The sequence below is a fragment of the Pleurodeles waltl genome, chromosome 6, assembly GCF_031143425.1.
Source record: "Pleurodeles waltl isolate 20211129_DDA chromosome 6, aPleWal1.hap1.20221129, whole genome shotgun sequence".
Classification (NCBI taxonomy): domain Eukaryota; kingdom Metazoa; phylum Chordata; class Amphibia; order Caudata; family Salamandridae; genus Pleurodeles; species Pleurodeles waltl.
The window spans coordinates 1658151270-1658170674 of NC_090445.1; the positions used below are offsets into that span (position 1 = coordinate 1658151270).

General features: G+C 43.2%; 1 long non-coding RNA gene and 5 other non-coding genes across 9 annotated transcripts; all 6 read left to right on the forward strand.

Annotated features, from left to right (window-relative positions):
- The first annotated feature begins 4299 nt into the window (after window positions 1-4299).
- LOC138301287 (uncharacterized) lies at window positions 4300-18940 on the forward strand. Of its 4 annotated transcripts, none has more exons than XR_011205076.1 (9): window positions 4300-4429; window positions 4977-5043; window positions 9234-9282; window positions 11260-11310; window positions 12870-12919; window positions 14375-14412; window positions 15095-15197; window positions 16751-16835; window positions 17285-18940. It is a non-coding gene; the product is annotated as an uncharacterized lncRNA (long non-coding RNA). The 4 variants fall into 4 exon arrangements; XR_011205079.1 differs by having other exon boundaries at window positions 4305-4640; XR_011205078.1 differs by having other exon boundaries at window positions 4305-4360.
- On the forward strand, window positions 6235-6362 carry LOC138302298 (small nucleolar RNA SNORA17). Its single transcript, XR_011205383.1, has one exon. It is a non-coding gene; the product is annotated as a small nucleolar RNA SNORA17 (small nucleolar RNA).
- On the forward strand, window positions 9312-9442 carry LOC138302296 (small nucleolar RNA SNORA17). The gene has a single exon (XR_011205381.1). It is a non-coding gene; the product is annotated as a small nucleolar RNA SNORA17 (small nucleolar RNA).
- LOC138302293 (small nucleolar RNA SNORA17) lies at window positions 12948-13081 on the forward strand. Its single transcript, XR_011205379.1, has one exon. It is a non-coding gene; the product is annotated as a small nucleolar RNA SNORA17 (small nucleolar RNA).
- Window positions 14444-14575, forward strand: LOC138302297 (small nucleolar RNA SNORA17). The gene has a single exon (XR_011205382.1). It is a non-coding gene; the product is annotated as a small nucleolar RNA SNORA17 (small nucleolar RNA).
- Window positions 16355-16487, forward strand: LOC138302294 (small nucleolar RNA SNORA17). Its single transcript, XR_011205380.1, has one exon. It is a non-coding gene; the product is annotated as a small nucleolar RNA SNORA17 (small nucleolar RNA).
- Window positions 18941-19405: the final 465 nt, after the last annotated feature.

Here is a 19405-nt window from a genome sequence, read left to right on the forward strand (position 1 = left end):
CTGATCACAAACTGATTATCTTTTAATGAGTGGAAATGGCAAGGGAAAAGCATCAGCTAGATTACGTAGGTTATTGTTGAAATTGCAAGAGTACGATTTCACCATCAAACATATTCAAGGTGGAGTTTTATTTTTAGAGCAGACTGCTTATCCCGTATGCCTTTGAAGTGTCTAGATAATTCTGATATTGAACAAGATCAGTAGTGTGTAGTATCTGCGTTAGATGCTTCTAATCATTCGTCTGGCATCATCAAAGAAGAGGAGTGGAATCAAGCATTCAGACAAGATCCTGTCTTAAGTGAAGTAAGAAAATATATGTTGAGTGGTTGGCCACTAATAAGAAACATTTCAAAAACTTTAGTTCTGTAGGAACAAATATCCACTGAATTAACATTGGAAAACGATAGGATAACCAGGCAAGGGTTATTTATACCACCTGAAGTTTTGCGCCATAGACTAATCAAGGTTTAAGGGTACTGATAAAAAAACAGAGGAGGGTGCAAAAAGGATTATCAAAGTTCTCTTCGCCTATTCAGGTCAGGAAGGTGAGTAAAGATTCAGCTATTCTTGGTGACAGAGATTGGTGGAACAAGTGAAGTCTTGTTCACCTCTCTGATTACAGGTGATTTCCTTGAGGAAACACTCTAAGGTTGACGCTGATAAACGAGATTAGTTCAATTGGTTACAGCCTCATCATCAAAAGTTATCATTAGCTTGTGGTGTTATGACATCTGCATGTTTCTTGACTCAGGATGTCATCAACACTACTTTTCATGTATCTGGTGGTGGTTAGTGAGACAAAAGAGAAGCGAGGTGCTGCCAGAGAAAGACACCAAGCAGATTTTAATGACTATGTTATTTTGACACTATGATCACTTTCAAAGTTTTGACATTATGCATCATTTTTAGTTTGTTACATATATATGTGTGAGGTTTTATCTGTTTTCTTTTAAGGAGGGAAATGTTGTAGTAAAAAGCCAGATGTAGTCACGGGACACACAAATGTATGGGTTTTAACGTGAGCATGTCAGTTTCTGTTCCATAATCTGGAGTAGAACGGTGACTGCAAGACTCACTGCAACGTTACTGTGTTGCTGGCTAAAGCTCTGAGACACTGAACACTCTTGGTTGTGGGTGTATTCGGTCTTTTGAAATAAATCCTTGAAAGCTACACCAGTCTTTGAGTGGTTCATACCGCACTTGTCCTAATACAAGTGTGAGGACCTACTGATGCCCCTCTTGGGATCCTTAATGAGCTTTCCCATAAAGGTAACCATGATGGTATCTAGTTCAGGTGTGGCAGCAGCATTGTCCTTGATGGAGGGCCTTTGGGCATTCCGCCCTTAATTTATTGTGCCCCTCCTTATCCAAAGGTTGCCTCAAGTGTTTGAAGTAACATGCCACATTGGAGGATAACTCCCACTCTGAAGAGCAGCGGTCCCAGATGCCTTTGGGATCAAAGAGGTCCTTATCCTGGTCATTGGGGTTTGTGGCTTTCATTTTTTTTTTTTTTGCACCCTCTGGAGGGACACCAATCCCTCAAATATTTAGATGCTTTGTCTGAGTCTAGGGAGGAGTAGGAATCAGTATTGTTTTGATCTTGGTCAGACTATAGAGCATCCATAGAGGTAGCCTCCATGGAGAAAAGCCTGCTTTGACCACCCCCCCTCCACTTGGGATGTGTGCAGTAAGTGATGCAGCTTTCCAAATTATTTGCCCCACTCTTTGGACTGTTTGTATCCCTGGACCCCATTGGTGATCTCACCTACACAGGAACACTGTATCTATGACAAAGTGCCCATAGGACCCTTGGGGTTCTTGGCAGGGTTGTTCTGCAACTTTTGCAATGTTAACGGCCATTGAGTTCTCTGCTGACTTGGTAAGTGCCAGGTCAATCATCTCCACCAGCTCAGTGTCAATATTACGCTCTTGTTCTGTCTCCTCCTGTCTCTCATACACGTGGTTGTCTGCTACCCTAAAGAAGTTGTGGCAACCCAGGCAACTACACACCAAAAGAGATACACAGGGAGAGAATGCTAACTAAGCCACGAAGAACCTGTGAAAAAATTCTATTGTGACTTTCAGAGCTAATGCATTTGAAAAGAGCATGCCAGATGATAATGCAAAATGGCCAATGCAACTCTTGAAGTCCTGAGTAATCAATCCGCCAATCTGTCACTGAATATGCATAGTTCCAGCTCCTCCTGACAGGGCAACGTGCAACACTAAGGGCCTTATTTAGAGTTTTGCTGAGGGGTTAATCCATCATAAACGTGGCGGATATCCCATCCGCTGCATTACAATTCAATTATAACCTATGGAAATTGTAATTGGTGGAAGGGATATACGTCACGTTTGTAACGGAGTAACCCCTCCACCAAACTATAAATCAGGCCCTTGGTCTCTTCCTTTCTCTTTCCCCAGACAGGGGTTCTTACCTTTGCTTATGTTACCAATGCTGTGCTGGGGAGAGAGTATCAAGATCATTTCCCATCCTGCTCCTGAAGAGAAGATCTGTACCACAGGCAAAGCCCTCCCCGAGTGAAGAACTCCAAGACGGAAATCAGAGTAGCGCAACGGAGAAGAGCCACAGGTAGCAAGACTGTACTGAATGCACCTAATAGCAGAAATAGTTATGCGTATGATCAAACAATGAGGAGAAGAAAATGTACTTCTCTGAAGCTGCTGTGAGCTGCAAAGAAAAAGGATTAGCAGAGAATGACACCACATTATATAAAGTCATGAACACAATTATTTGCATACCTACCAAGTTTCCCATGTCTATGCATGATGTGCAGCTCCTGTCCAAGTTTTGTCCTTTGAATCTAGGACTTGTATACCTGTTTTGATAATGGAATAAACAAGACTACAAGTCCCAGAATTAAGAGAAAAAAAAATCTGCACTGGAGCAGCACATCACACATGGACCTGGGAAACTTGGCAGAGCTGTGTTGTTTGAGATGGTCACGTGTCTTATGACATACAGTGGGGTTCATTGGAGGTGTGTTTTTTTATTATTATTATTGATAGCTGCTGTGAGGAAGTAATAAAATTCAAGCACAATCGAGCCTCTGGTCCAGACATAGAATCTAGTCACATTAGATGTGGACACTTCGTCATCCTTTGTTGGTACAGCAGTGCTTCACGTGCAGCGTTTTCTGCCTTCCAACTTTCTGCATCCAACCGCTTTGACACAAGTAGGACTATGACTACCTAAAGTCATAGCAAAGGCAATTCCAGGGCCTTTTTAGAACCAGTTACCAAGGCCTGTTTGCCACCTGCTTGCACAAGTATTGTACTGTAGCACATATAGGGGCAGATTTAAGGAAAGTGGCGCAGCACCCAGTGCAGCACCACTTTCCTTGCACCCCTTAGCTCCCCCCTACCGCCACCATTTGTGCGCCATATTTAAAATACAGCACACCATGGCGCAGCGCAGGAGGCAATAGCTCATTTTATGTGACTCTATTGATGTACTCTGCAAGAGTAGTACCTAAATGTTGGCACTACTCCTGAAGAGTACATAGGGGGCCTATAATAAATAATGGTATGCCCACTTTTAGCGCCTGCTCTGAGCAGGTGTTAAAAGAGCAGAAAAAAATGGCGCATGGAAATCTGGTAGATTCCCATGCGCCATCTTTTCAGCCCCCCTAAAGGGGTAACACCCCCTTGCATCCATTATGCCTGGCGCAGGCATAATGTGGCACAAGCGTTTACAAAGTGGCCCCATGCAAGCATTACACCACTTTGTAAATATGGTACGTGGGAAATGACACCTTAACGCCATATTTGCGTCGAAATAATTGCAGCAGATGTGGCGCAAGGTGGCGCTAGGGGCTTATAAATATGCCCCATGAGGTTTGCAAAGTCTGTGGCCGATTGACTAATGCTTCAATACAGCTCTGTGATGAAGGCAAAAGAATTCGACATTTTAACATTGACTAAACTATTATCCGACGTGTAATGATGCAAATACTTAAACAATATATGCCTGAAGTAAAACTTCTGAAATATATGAATTGATACAAATTGAAATTCAGTTACAAGACATAGTTGTTGACTCTTTTGAATACCGTCTAGCGCAATGCTATACTTTTCCGGTTACTGGCGACAGCTTTTTTTGCTACAACAGGGTCACCTCGATCCCTCACAGCACAGAAGGGTGCTGGGCATTGACGTGTTGGTCCTTTTTCTGTGTCACTGATCGACATAAATGTGCCGCAGGCAGGGCACGAGGGTGTGAATTATGTCCCTGTCCGGCTTCCGTACCCCAGGTATATAAATAGCTGACGGTTGCTCGTGGCGTTCTCTGTGGCTGGTCTGGTGCTGGAAGCAGATGATCCTTCGTCGCTTCTCTTGGGCATGTTACTGGCTTTTTTGTAATTTCATTACTTTGGCCCGGCTGTGGTCCGCAGTCTTCCGTAACGAAGTAAATATACTACGCGTTTTTTTTTTTTTTTTTTTAGATGTGTAGTTTTGGTCCTTATGTAAAGATCCGTCATAGACTAATGATCTCCGGGACCTTGGGCTAAGTGGTGAGCGCCTGCGGCATACCTACCAACATTTTACAACTGGTATGCGGGATTTTTTAAACGAAAATCGAGAATGTATTCTCATCATTGATTTATATTGTTTCAGAGGTAGGTTTAGGCGGGAAACAGCTAAAATAAAGCGATTTTCTTTGCTTCGAAAATCGGGAGTCTTTCGTCTGAATCGGGTCTGTTGGCATGTATGTCGTCATCATGCTGCGCGTAACTTACTGATTTATGATATCAATAGGCCTTGATCGTCTGACCACATGATACTCCCAGTTTAATTTTGGCGTTTGTGAAACTTGTCATTTTCAGTTATGCATAACGTTGGCTCATTTAATTCTAACGTTAGGTGTCTTAGACTGTTATCAAACATCTTTAACTAGTAAATTCTGTGTTATTATAACAATAGTTTTTATCATTATTTTCTTTTTGTTTTCCTAGGTGCTGCAAGCCTTCCGTTGACTTAGTGGTACTCGGGCATTAATGGTTACTGCGGATTACTACAAAGGTAAACACCATGTGGATTTTCTTTAAATTGATCAAGTGCTTTTGACGTGTGTGTTGGGCTCAGCAAAAACATGATAGTCCTGCACCAGGCCGTTTAAAGACGACACACTAACTATAGACTGTCTCAGGCTGCATGATTCTTTTGTATTGCCTGCCACTGTCCCTTCAATAAGACGGGTCTGCTATGGGTTTGTCAATCACCCAATACTGTACCAGTCTAACTAATGAATAGCCAACTTAAAAGCCATGTAATAACTGTGCATAAATCTAAAGGGTACTGCTGACTAATCCAGACTCTAATCTGGTCTACCACTGCAGATATCTAGTTACTTACCATGACTGTTTACATCTCAAATTTACATTTTGAATTATATTAAGTCTGTCCCAGCAGATATGTCTCCCAACTAGCGTCAGCAGGACCATTACCTTTAAATAAAATATCTCACAATGAACAACCCAGTGTAGTTAGCAGCTAAGTAGACTATAACCATAAGTATCAAAACGGACCTGAAAATCTAATAGAAGCTGCCAGTTTAATGAAGATTGTATGTCTCCCCTTTTCAGCTACCATACTAAACCCTGTGTCCCATAACACAATATCGATTATCTCCGTAGTAGTCACACAACTTGGAAACCTTTCCTACATAGCAGCCCTGCCAAGCTTCCAAGGTCCATGCGTGATGTGCTGCTCAGAACGCCTGGAGTGGAGCAGCATATCAAAAATGCACCTGGGAAACTTGGCAGCTATGACATAGTATCAAAACAGACTACTGTTTCACCCATGCACAATGTAGTGTGCTACCCATCTAGGCAAGTGCTTCAGGCCTCCACATAAGATTAGTAAATGCTATATGAATGTTGCAAACTTACTGCCATTAAACTGTAATGCATGCATTCTACACGGAAAGCAATATATATTTTTTTACTGCAGCAATGTTTTGGCGGACTCGAATATTTTGCCTCTTGGAGAGCTAGTATACACTGAAATAAGCATTGCCAAATCTCAGAAGTTAAACATTTAACACTAACATGTAGGAATAGTTAGTAACAGCCGGACATTATAGCTTTACCAGTCGTTTATGTGTTAGTTCCTATTTTAATTTAGGTAGCTACTATTGCTGCACCAATGTAGAATATATTTAAGATTTTTTTTTTTGGACCAGATTAGGACGTGAACTCTTTACTGACTATTTTTGCCCCTTTAGTGTTGCAGACATGCCTGTAGTGTCATGTTTGTGTCATTGGGTGGCATACAGTATACTGGCTATATCTAAATGTGGTGTTTATTATCATGAATACTTAAGATGGTGGCCGGACACAGTTGTTGCATGTTTCCCTGCTTGTTGATTTAATGTGTATGTTTAGTCTGTTGCGTAGAGGCCTTTGTTTAATATCATCTTAGACTAAAATATTAAACTTTCTGCTATCGCTTTCAAATGTAGTAAGTATCTTGATGCATGCTTTATGCAGGTAGTGTCAACACACCCCTATGCCTGTCAGTGAAATTGCATCTTCCCCTGCCTTATGTTTTGTTGTATATAAATAGGTTCCTTTTCCGGAGAAGGAAATTGCACATCTTAATATGTGGGTGGCGGTGTAGGTGTTTTATCGAAAGCAATTGCAATTTGGCTTGCTTCTAATTTAAAGTTATAGCAAATTCTGTTTCGGACTTGTTTGTGTAAAAAGTTCATAATGAAATGCGTACAAAACAGCATTTATGCTTGGTAAGGACAGGGCCAGCAGTAGCTATGTTGAACATTTAACTAGAGTCTGCATTATTTTCTTATAGTAGCTTGTCTTTAAGTACTACCTTTAGGCATAAGTTAGTTTACAGTCCTTCCAAAACTGAAGTGCATCACTTAAGACCCGGTTTTAATAATTAAGAAATGAAGAAAATTCTTCTGCCCATGAGAGTTTTTAAACTTGCCTTATGATGTTGGCTGAACTGTGTATTCTGCGTCGTATTGAGCCCACTAGGGACTGTTTTATGTCTTAGTTATTAGTAAATTGCACATTTCTTGTTTAGGCTTGTATACAGAAAGCATTTTTAACACAGCAGGCTTTTTTTGCTAGTTACGTTACGAATACAAATGAAAGCCAGATCTCTGGCTTTTCCAGTTCTTGTTATTAATGTTTAATATTAAACTGACCATTTTAAACTAGACAGTTTTCAGAAATGTGGCCAAATCTTTTAAGATATTAGATGCTTTAGCTCACTTAATCTGTCGGCTAATCAGGCCTGTATGGAGGTAGACTGTGAACTGCCACGTTCCAGTTCCTCCATGGCATGCACAGCCAACTAAGAATCTTACATTTTTGCTTTCAGTGCTGTCTCCCATTTTCCTCGCTGACATTTCTTCTTTGCACCTGCTCTCTTACATCCTACTTTAGGATCCAATCCTCACTGGCAAGTCATCCTTTATATTTCAACACTCTTAAGGTAGTTTCTCCCACTAGTTGCGGGCTGTTCTGTCAAACCAGTTATGTGAGAGGCAGATTGATGGCACAAAAGGCTAGCATGAATCCTGTGAGTGTAGTCCTTGATGTCCACATGTGGTAAGTGACAGCTCGACAACCCTCGTGTCAGATGGCCCATCCTGCCTACAAATACCCCCTTTGTTATTGTCTGGGAGTAATACACAAAGACAACTGCCAGCTACACAAGTCATGTGCCCCCTGCCCCAATACAGGCCACCGAATGATTGGCACAAGAAAATGCCAGTTTTCTGAAAATGGCATTTTTAGAATTGCCTTAAGTTCCAACTTAACCAATAAAGAGTTTTAAATAACAGTTCTTTAAAGACAGAACTTGACATTCGTACCTGTCCACGGTTTAAAGTTTTCACCTATTAAATGTAATAAGGTAACCAAATTCGCCTATGGGGGAGGTGGTCCTTGCAGTAGTGGAAAAAAAAATTATGAATTTTTCACTGACATGACAAAAGTCAAGTTGGATGTCATTTTTAAATGCACCCTGGGCTGTGTAGGGTGTACCTTAGGAATGACTTGTATGTATTAAAAAGGTTTATTTTATAAAAAGGTTTATTTTGCCATGTCGAAATGAGTTTAAAACTGCAAACACAGGCTACAATGGCATACTTAAGAGGTTTAAAGGCCCACCTAGAATGGCTACATGCCCACTAGTAGTATTTATCTACAGGCTGTAGATATAACTGGGGGGCTGCCAAGTAAATTAAAGATGCCTGTAGTCTAAGCCAGTTTAGGGTATCTTAGATAACGAGCACTTAACTTGCGCTGTCCTAAAAGCCAATAAACTTTTTCAGAAAAAGGGAGGGTGAAGGCAAAGTTTAAGGATGGTTCTACAGAGGGCCAGGTTTGATAATCCAGACAAGTGCAAACAGCTTCATTATTCTTAAGTGGCAAGTGGTTTGTTTCAAACATCACGCATTAGAAAAAATGCCCCTTCGGTGGGTATTGATCTTCCAACAACACATACCCCTAAACTCTGGTTTAAAATGCCACAACACCGTATAGGATAGGTTCACTATCATCTTTCTAGGACAGAAGCCTAAATTGACATCAAATACTGCAAAAGGGGGCACTTGTCAACATATGGTACCACTATCTGGCTTGCTGCTGGGCAGTTAGCATACGTACCTAACAGTTGTAGCAATTTGTTACTGCTCTCTGGCGTCGCCATTCAAAACAGAACTCCTTGAGCCTGGCATCACTTCTCCCAGGCCCCTTACTTCACAAAACTAAAGCGAGTTCTGTCTGCTGTGGAAACCTTGGGCCGATTACTCTTCCCACTAAAGATGCAGTACCATACGAACGCTGGATTGTGTGCAATGTATGACAAAACGTCCCTTGCCCACTCTAATGACCATTACAGTACATTTTGCACATTAGACACATTTCGAACCTCTAACACCTGCATGCTTCATCTGTATACAAAGAGCAAAGCATGTTTTTTGTTTTTACCCCTGATTTACTTCAGCAAAGGCTGTGACGGTCTTAAAACATTTTGTACTCCATTTATGCCCCAAGAAGCCATTTATTCACTCATTGGCTGAGTTTGAGTGGCATATTTTACCTTTTTTGTTCGCCCTAAGCCATCTGTCTAGATAACAAGTCATTGGTCCTTGCTCAATTTTATTTCAACCCGAAATCCAAACATTAGAACTTTTGTTAATTTATAAGCAGCTTTTTACATGGGATTTTTCTTTTCAGCTGGTGGTTATGAAGATCATAAATATTGGAGAAGCTGACTGGCATGAAGGTGAGCATTTTTCAGTACTTTAAATAAACTCTGCCCCTAGAGGCGTTACAGACACAGCTGCAGTGCTGTGTATGTGTCAGTAGGTGGCGAAGAGAAACTAGCTGTGTCTACACTCTGTGCTGATGCAGTGAGCACTCCGAATGATTAACAGCCTGACACGTGTAAGCTGAGTTCTTAGTATTGGATAGTGGTACATTTTACACTCTGTGCTGATGCAGTGAGCACTCCGAATGATTAACAGCCTGACACGTGTAAGCGGAGTTCTTAGTATTGGATAGTGGTACATTTGGAGCAATTGGTGGTTACCATAACTTCTTCGGTGAGTGCTCAAGTTAAAGCGAAATTGACTTCATATCTACATTTGAATAATAGTAGGGTAGTTAAACCTGGGGCCCCTGGAATTGTTTTGAATAAAATGAGACCAGAAATAGAATCAAACAGTTAACCGAAAGGGTATTCAGCGCCAAGCGAGTCCGTCTTATTGATCAATGTCTGAAGGCAGTCATGACGCTTCGTATGATGGGGTGAAGATTGAGTTTCTTAACTCTGGCACAGGATAAGAAAAGGCTCCGACTCCTTGCCTTTCGTAAATTATGCAAGGGGCCGAGAGCAGCCACTGCATGTGCATACGTGAGTCCTTCATCGCTCTAACATTCAAAAGCTAATCCCAGGATCCTACCTGACTCACTGGTCACAGGAACACTTCCTAGTTGATCACCGGGTAGATCAGCAGCTCCTCTGAAGAGGAACAACTGTTTGTCACCATGTTTTTTTTCCATCCAAGTATCCACTCCAAGCAGGTATGCGCTTAAATTCTAAATGGAGGCAATCGCTGAGTATTATGCATATCATCTAAATCATATCACTAGAACCCCATAGCTGCAAATGAGTCCACCAGTGCAGTCTGATATTAAACCAGGTGGGGCTCAACAAGGGTCCTTATGGGACTCCACAACAATGGCTTAGGTTTAGAACAGTGAGGTTTCTTGGTGACTGCTTGGGAAGAGTTATTCAAGGTAGGAGAACCACTTGAATGACAAATCAATTCCTGTTAGGATTTACTTTCTCAAAACAGATTAAGACCCCCTCAGACTGCACTCTGAACTTATAAAGCAAAGTGTTGCACTTCATCCTTGATCCAGCGTCTTTTGGATACAGTTATTGCCAGCAAAGCTCTCTGCATTATGTGGATGTCGGAAGCTTATTTGAGTTAACATGGTGGATGTATTTGACAGACAAGAAGCTGATTCACTCCACTTGTATTTCGCTCCTTACTTCTCCTGCCAAAATATCAGTAGTTACTTAACGCTGCGGGGTCCCATTTGAGTTTCTTCAGCAGGAACCACCTCATTTTTTTTTTACGGAGGCATTCCATGAAGATGGAAGTGTCCGGCAAATAGAATCAGTGGTCATTACCTTTAACTTAAGGTCAGTCAATTTTGTGAAATGTTGTTTTCTAATGGAAAAGTGAGTAGGAGGTGGAACCTGCATTACTATTCTTAGCAGAGGGGAAGGTTCATGAATCCTTCAGTACACTTTAAAGTTTTTTTTATTTTTATTTTTTTATATATATATATACATCAAACAGCAGATAGTGGCGTGCCAAAGATCCTTTACAATCCTCACCACCTTTAGGAGTTATCTGCTCCTTGAATAGTCGCGGTAGAATGATCAGCCCTGACTCTCAGCCAGGGTGTTTTTTTTTTTTAGGAGCTTTAATTTTTAAAGTATATACTTGTCTCTGGGCTGTGCTGTATTCCACCGTTCAGTGTTTGTTCAGCTTAGACTTGAATAACTTAAAATATTTTGTATTCGACATGTGCCTCACTTTTCACTATCTCAAGCTGGGCAAGAGTGGCACACATACTTCATAATTCGCTCTTCACCTGATTTAGGTAGTCGGTCTGATATGTCATTAGACATTTGAACTTCTTTTGTGACTTTTTTTTATTCAGCTTAAAATGTGTATCTTTTCAGCCGGTGGCTAAGCAGACCAAAACGTATGGAGAAGCGCACCATGGCATAAAGGTGAGCATATTTCCTTACTTTACAATGGGGGAGGGTGGAACTCGCAAGGTTGCTTTCAGCGAAGTTACATTTAAAACTGCCTGATTGCAGAGTTCTGCTGGAAGCTATCAGTACGTCACACTGTTATGTAGCAGGAGCTTGTTCCATACTGAGAAAGAGGCACAAACTGCACCAGGTGGCACTGCTGCTCAAGTAGATTTTTTACTCTGGCGTAAACTTTTCCAACACAAGTGGTCACCAGTGCCCACAGTGGGGGATCTCTTGCCAGGCGCCCGCCTAGCACACAAAAAAGAAAAATCCCCACCATGTGCTAGAGTGCAGAATTCGGCAATAACTGTTACATTCTGAAAACTGAGTGGCCAAAACTCTAAACTCCTGCAGTGGAATTTTTCGCCAACCCCTACTTTAAATGTCCCCCTTTCTTAAAGATGCTGTAGATGCAGGTGCAGTGCTGTGTAGTTAGTAGGTGGCGAAGAGAAACTGACAGTGTCTACATTTTGTGCTCTACCATGAGCCCTCAATTATTTTAACAGCCTAACATAAATGGAGTTTGTTTTCAATAGAGCTGAATGTGTAACAAAACAGGTGGGAACCATAGAGCTGCAACATAAGTGAGTGCTTCACTTGAAGAATCTGCAACCTCCTACCTTGATCCTGTGGAATTTGAAATACAATGGTTTTAAGAGTTGGCTTAGACATGTTGTTGGCTCCTGTAATGGTAGAGTTACCATCATTGAAAATATGCCGTACATTCACTTTCTGACCTGGTTACCACCACTTACGTCTTTTCTTACGGTGAAAGCATGTCCTGTCTTCACGTGTGTGTTGTAGTCCTCCGTTGCAACTTTAAATATATCCTGTGCTGACACTTTCTTACTTTTTAAAGTTAAATAGAACCTATTTCTCTGTACTCTTGATTGGATGGAGGGGAAACTATTCAGCGAGGCTATTCGGTGAATCATGCCTGCTTGGCATTTACCAATGAAGCTTTAAAAAGCTGTCTGTATTAAAGAATGAGCATTTCAGGAGTGGTGCTTTGTATGGCTTTTGTTGGTATTAAAGAAACCAGACACGTGCGTTTGATACATGCATTCGGAAAATGTTGGTTGTCAGACGCAAATGGCTGAACACTTTATAAAACCGGGCACGTTACTTCATTGGTACTTCTGAGCAGCGAACCTCCACGGGACGAGTCCACTTCGTTAATGGTGCACTACGTGACCCTGCCTGGTGTCCTAATCCGTATATTCTATGGATTTAAATGGGTCGTTGGTGTTGCAAACCTCTTACAACGTGACTGCACTAGTAAGCAGAAGTCTCACCGCAGAAGCCGATTGCGGTTGCATTTTTGCTTTACTTTTCGTGCCGGGGTAGAATTTCAGCGGTGATCCCATTGTGCTGGGTGGGGGGGGTTTGCTTCTCGCTCACCTTGCACTTTGTGGAATATAGTTTTGAAAGTTTCGACGTGTTCTGCTGTAAAAATGACTTTTGCAAGTTAACTAACCTTCTGCTTAATATTGCTTTGCTGTTCCTCAAACATGTTTCCTTTGTTTCGGCAGATGCGACTAGAAGTCCTGCTTGCCTTGGGATACCTAAAAGGGTCTTCACGGTGAGTGCATTGTTTATTTCAGTGGCCTTCCGCTCCTATAGGCGTTACAGACACAGCTGCAGTGCTGTGTATGTGTCAGTAGGTGGCGCAGAGAGACCGGCTGTGTCTACGCTCGGCGCTCCTGAACCAGTGAGCGCTCAGAATGATTAGCAGCCGGACACTTGTTTACTAGAGCAGTAGTTTTTCTTGTACAGTTACACTGACTTATCATTGTGCATTTGATAAAGGGAAACCAATACCTGTAATTCACATATTTAAAGCTTGCTCTGAAGGCCCGTGTTTTTTGACTCCAGTGATGCTAAAACCCCCGATTCCTGCATTTCAATCTTTGCCGAGTGGGTGCGTTTTGCCTCGTCCTTTTTTCAGTTCCTTTATTTTACAGCATATCTTCGACTTTTGAGAAGATTTTCTGCAGCATATCTTGCTACCCTACCGCCTGTGGTGTGTTGGTTCTTCCTCCAACGTTTTCTAGCCTCTTCTCGTTGCACTAATTTTTTCCATGCTAGCGCACGATGGCCGCGGCTGGGGGCACTCTGGATTGGTGAGCCACCAGGGCAGTTGACACCTGCGCAGGAGGGATGCTCTTGCCTTTCCAAATAGTCCTTAACTTGGCTACGCCTCTAGCCAGCATCGTGTCCGGCTTGGCGAGCAGTGGTGCCCGGACATGCGCGCTTTCTGGCCTGCTCGTTCATCCAGTGGGTTAACAAATCGTGCAACACCACTGGAGGTGACTCGTGACTTCTCTCATTGATATCTGATTGGTTAAGGGGCACGCAGTGTAGCCCTTTCTGAGTGCCTGTCCCTCAGTCCAGGCAGTGGCTGTTGGTGGTAATGACAGTCTAGGGAAAAGACTTGTAATGCAACAGTTGTGGGTGGAGTGACAATTGGTTTATGCCAGAAAGCTGTCGGACACAAACTGGGGCCTCGTGCCAGACATCTATGCAGGGCCCATGCGTGGCATGATGGTCCCTTCAGAGTCTACATACATGCTTCACAAAATACGTGTCTCCTTGGAGTAAGAACTGTCCATGGTAGACCTAACAGCCTGCACATACTTTTCGCAGCTAATCCCAGATCCCATTGTGCCAAGTGGGTGGTGGTCTCTAGGCCACAGAATTAAACTTCACATAGTAGTGTACTGGTTGCGTAACTTGCCTACGTGTGGCCTGGCTGAAGTATAAATCTTTACCATCGCGTGAGTAAAAACGGATAGGTGCTTCCCCTTTCAGTCACCTTTGACTTATTGATTTGGGAGGCCAAATTCGGATCTGGCGATAAGTCCAAAAGCTCACCGAGTATGACCTATGTAGCAAGGGATCCATGCCGTTTAGTACAGCGCTACTGTGAACCTGGCATTGTCCTACACTATTCCGCTTGGGTTATTTGAAAGATAACGTGCGTTTAAATAGACTCCGTATTTCCTCTGCGTTTACATTGGCTCGTTTCTGTTTGCAGATGAATATGAAGGCTGCTGGATCGTCGGTGCCTCCGAGGTAAGTACGCACTTCAATATTTAATTCAATGTTTGCCCCTAGAGGCGTTACAGACACAGCTGCAGTGCTGTGTATGTCAGTAGGTGGCGCAGAGAGACCGGCTGTGTCTACGCTCGGCACTCTGGAACCAGTGAGCACCCAGAATGATTAGCAGCCGGACACTGGCTTGTTGTATTGTACGGCGCTTGAATCGGTCCCATCGTCCGGCAGGGATAGAACGAGTGGCTGAATAGCCGTAGGATCTTCATGTGCAGTAATATGTGGAAAGAACACCCTCTGGCTGGCCAGCTCGGGCGCCCCCTTTCCAGGGTGGCACTTACTGGTTTAACACAGCAAAGTAGCTGTCAGTATACGAAGCTTTTTATTAATCCCGTCACGTATGTCTTGTATAACATTTTTCAAAATGGTGCTATCGCTTGCCTGTTAACGAACAAGTCCTTGGTGTGCGTCAGAATAGTTTGGCTGGTTGCATACTAGAAGCATCAGTGGTGGCTGGGGCTCCCTTCAGCAGAATGCCTGCACTTGGCCGTGACGTATCTGACCGGTTGTAGGTTCTGTGACTCGCAGTTCTAGGGTTGCCTCTAAGCTTTGAATGGTTTAATGCTTCACCTCTGTGGGGCTGGTAACTTGCTATGGTTTCGCTTCTCTAAGGCTCATTCACTGCGTTACATCTTATTTGCAGAGTGCACGTCTGGTGTGGGAGCTTCGACGCAGTCTTTTCCAGGACGTGAATTTGTGAACGGAGCAGACGGGGTCCGGATTGAACAGGAAGGTGCTTGTCCGAGGTGAGCGTGCGTGAGATGCTTGTCCCTGGTGCCATCGCTAGTGGATTCTGCAGGAAGTATAACGCATCACTCCATGGTGCGTCTAAAAGCAAACACTGTCGAGTAACAGCCAGGCACGTGTCTGTGCTCCGGCGCGTGCACAGATGTCTGCAGCAAACTGGTCCTACTAGTAGTATGGGTGACAGTACCCGTTCATCAGGAGCCCCTTCTGTGGGAGTGGTCGCTGCTGTCAGCAGGAGGCCCTTCTATGGCCGTGTGGTCGCTGCTTCAGCTTTCAGTCCCTAGCCTTGGCCTCCGTTGTCTGGTCACCACTGTAGTCCAACTTTTGCATTGTAATTGCAGCTGCCTTGGGGCGTGACATGCAGCCATCTGTTTCTGGTGCCTTATGCTTCGCTTCCAATTTCGGAGATTTTTCGCCTATTATGACTGCTTTGTGTAAAGGTGGGGAGCAGTGGGGTTGAGCTCAATGGCTCTATTCCCGGTGCACGGGTAAACGGGACACCGCAGGGATTGCTTGGCCCTCCTAGTAAGGCGTTTGGTATTTTAGATAGACTGCACATACGCCTCGTGGCTACAGGATTTGGGTTGCTTGAATCTATCATTGTTGCATAAAGGTGGCCTGCACTTGTATAAAGGCGTCTAGTTATGCATTAAAGGGTCCAAATCTGTTCACATTCGTCTAAGAATGTCAAAACACCTGCTATGTTGATGTTGTGATGGCGACTACGCTTACTGGTCACAATTGAACCTCAAAACTACGACTTGGAGCATACACCGCGATGGTTATATGAACAGTACATAATTCAGCAGGAGGGCTCATTCTAGTGAAGTTTCCTCGTGGTTTTAGTAAATCATTGGGGGGGGGGGGGGGGGGGTCTCAGTCAGACCCAACACGTTTCGTCAGATGGACTTAATGTCTCATGTCGTTGAGTGGATGCCTAGGCAAGTAGTTGGTGGGAAGTGAATCGAAAGTCCTTCCGATTAAACGCATTTTGCCTCACCAAAGGAACCTCTGTACTCTGCTACAATACGAAAACAATGATCCATTAAACCACCAGGAAAGTGACCACCACGAGCTCTTGCCGGATTTATTTGTTCCCTCTCCGTATAACTTCTAATTTCTGTGCTCAGTCCTTTCGTGGTCCTTCCCCAGGATGCCCGCCCCCAGAGGCGTTACAGGCACCGCTGCAGTGCTGTGTTTGTGTCATTGGGTGGCGCAGAGGAACCGGCTATGTCTACGCTCAGCGCTCCATAACCATGAGCGCTCAGAATGATTAATAGCCGTACACTGCTGCCGGTAGGCTTTAAACCTGGGGCTTCAGAGGGCGGGCTGGGGATTCAAGAGTAGTGAGAAGCGCTTTGCCCTTCATTGAGGTATGATGCGCTGTATGTAGCTGCTCAAATTATGCTAAGCGTCTCCCACTGTCTGGAATACAGGGGCGGCCTTTGTGTACTTGAAAGCAGACCAGCATGTAGGCGTCCTACTGTTTAGTTAGTTAATCCATACAAAGTGCATTTTGGCTGTAGTAACATTCTTCAATCACCTTTTGCAGTTATTGAGAATGTCTGGTGTACACGGATCGCAGCCACACCGCAAGAGACCAACTGCACAGTTTTTCAGCTTACTTGATGGTCAAGGTAAGTCTTTATTGTGACGCATGCTTGGGTTGTTTTGTGATTTGCAATTCACCCACAAATTAATTCGGTTTAAGTTAAAATTTGTCAACACATGACAAAAGCAGAAACCTCACTGCCGAAAAGAACGGGTCACCCGTTCTTTTCTGCAATCGCGTCATGAACGGTGGCCATCATTGGGCTTGTGTAGGTCCGGTACAGATTAGGGCAAATTTCCGAAATCCAAGTTTGTCCATTACCAATCTTAGGTTAAATGTCCAGCTTCTCGGTAACTTTGACTTCACTCCAGGCAGGTTTTTTTTAAATGGAGATTAGAAGCCTTTTTTTTTTTTTTTTTTTCCTACTGCATACAGTGTTCTTGGTGCCTTATTGACCAGTTCGAACCGATTTATAATTGATTCACTCGTTACATATGCTTCAAAAACACTAACAGATTATTTTTTCTCTTTCAGGTAGATTTCTGATGCAGGAGAATCCTGAACTACAGGGAGTGCAGAATTATTAGGCAAATGAGTATTTTGACCACATCATCCTCTTTATGCATGTTGTCTTACTCCAAGCTGTATAGGCTTGAAAGCCTACTACCAATTAAGCATATTAGGTGATGTGCATCTCTGTAATGAGAAGGGGTGTGGTCTAATGACATCCACACCCTATATCAGGTGTGCATAATTATTAGGCGACTTCCTTTCCTTTGGCAAAATGGGTCAAAAGAAGGACTTGACAGGCTCAGAAAAGTAAAAAATAGTGAGATCTTGCAGAGGGATGCAGCACTCTTAAAATTGCAAAGCTTCTGAAGCGTGATCATCGAACAATCAAGCGTTTCATTCAAAATAGTCAACAGGGTCGCAAGAAGCGTGTGGAAAAAGCAAGGCGCAAAATAACTGCCCATGAACTGAAGTCAAGCGTGCAGCTGCCACAATGCCACTTGCCACCAGTTTGGCCATATTTCAGAGCTGCAACATCACTGGAGTGCCCAAAAGCACAAGGTGTGCAATACTCAAACATGGCCAAGGTAAGAGAGGCTGAAAGACGACCACCACTGAACAAGACACACAAGCTGAAACGTCAAGACTGGGCCAAGAAATATCTCAAGACTGATTTTTCTTAGGTTTTATGGACTGATGAAATGAGAGGGAGTCTTGATGGGCCAGATGGATGGGCCCGTGGCTGGATTGGTAAAGGGCAGAGCTCCACTCCGACTCCGACTCAGACGCCAGCAAGGTGGAGTACTGGTTTGGGCTGGTATCATCAAAGATGAGCTTGTGGGGCCTTTTCGGGTTGAGGATGGAGTCAAGCTCAACTCCCAGTCCTACTGCCAGTTCCTGGAAGACACCTTCTTCAAGCAGTGGTACAGGAAGAAGTCTGCATCCTTCAAGAAAAACATGATTTTCATGCAGGACAATGCTCCATCACACGCGTCCAAGTACTCCACAGCGTGGCTGGCAAGAAAGGGTATACAAGACGGAAATCTAATGACATGGCCTCCTTGTTCACCTGATCTGAACCCCATTGAGAACCTGTGGTCCATCATCAAATGTGAGATATACAAGGAGGGAAAACAGTACACCTCTGAACAGTGTCTGGGAGGCTGTGGTTGCTGCTGCACGCAATGTTGATGGTGAACAGATCAAAACACTGACGGAATCCATGGATGGCAGGCTTTTGAGTGTCATTGCAAAGAAAGGTGGCTTTATTGGTCACTGATTTGTTTTTGTTTTGTTTTTGAATGTCAGAAATGTATGTTTGTGAATGTTGAGATGTTCGTTGGTTTCACTGGTAATAATAAATAATTGAAATGGGTATATATTTGATTTTTGTTAAGTTGCCTAATAATTATGCACAGTAATAGTCACCTGCACACACAGATATCCCCCTAACATAGCTAAAACTAAAAACAAACTAAACTACTTCCAAAAATATTCAGCTTTGATATTGTGTTTTTTGGGTTCATTGAGAACATGGTTGTTCAATAATAAAATTAATCCTCAAAAATACAACTTGCCTAATAATTCTGCACTCCCTGTATGAACAAGGGTGCATTATCCATTTTTCATGACTTGTTAATCTTGTTACATGGCATTAAACTTACGAAAACTCTTAAACAACTTGGTGACGTGGCATTTTTGTTTACAGCTGTCCATCTGTAGTCTTGACCTTTAGTAAAATTGGGATTGTACAATGCTCAGCTATGCAGATTCCCTAACATGCTTCCTGTATTGCGTTTTCATGGCCACTCCAAATTGGTTCGCATGTCACACGTGACTTTTGTCAAAATTTAGCATGATTTAACTGGCCTTCCAAGTGTGCTTTTTTTGGGGGGGGGCGGCTAGGGGAGCTATTAAACTAAATCTGGTACTGGGCAGCGAGAGATTCTATAAGGCTCAGGTGGCCAATTTATTTCTGCCTTAAGGAAATGCCCTTGGTATATAGCTGTATGCAAGTGCTCATTCTGTATCTTGGTGATGTGAATAGGGACTGGGTTGGTGGTAAGTAGGCTCTATGATCCCCTTTGCTTTTAAAGAAGCCATGGTTCTCCGTAATAAGTAGCATTCATAGGGAATGCAAATAAA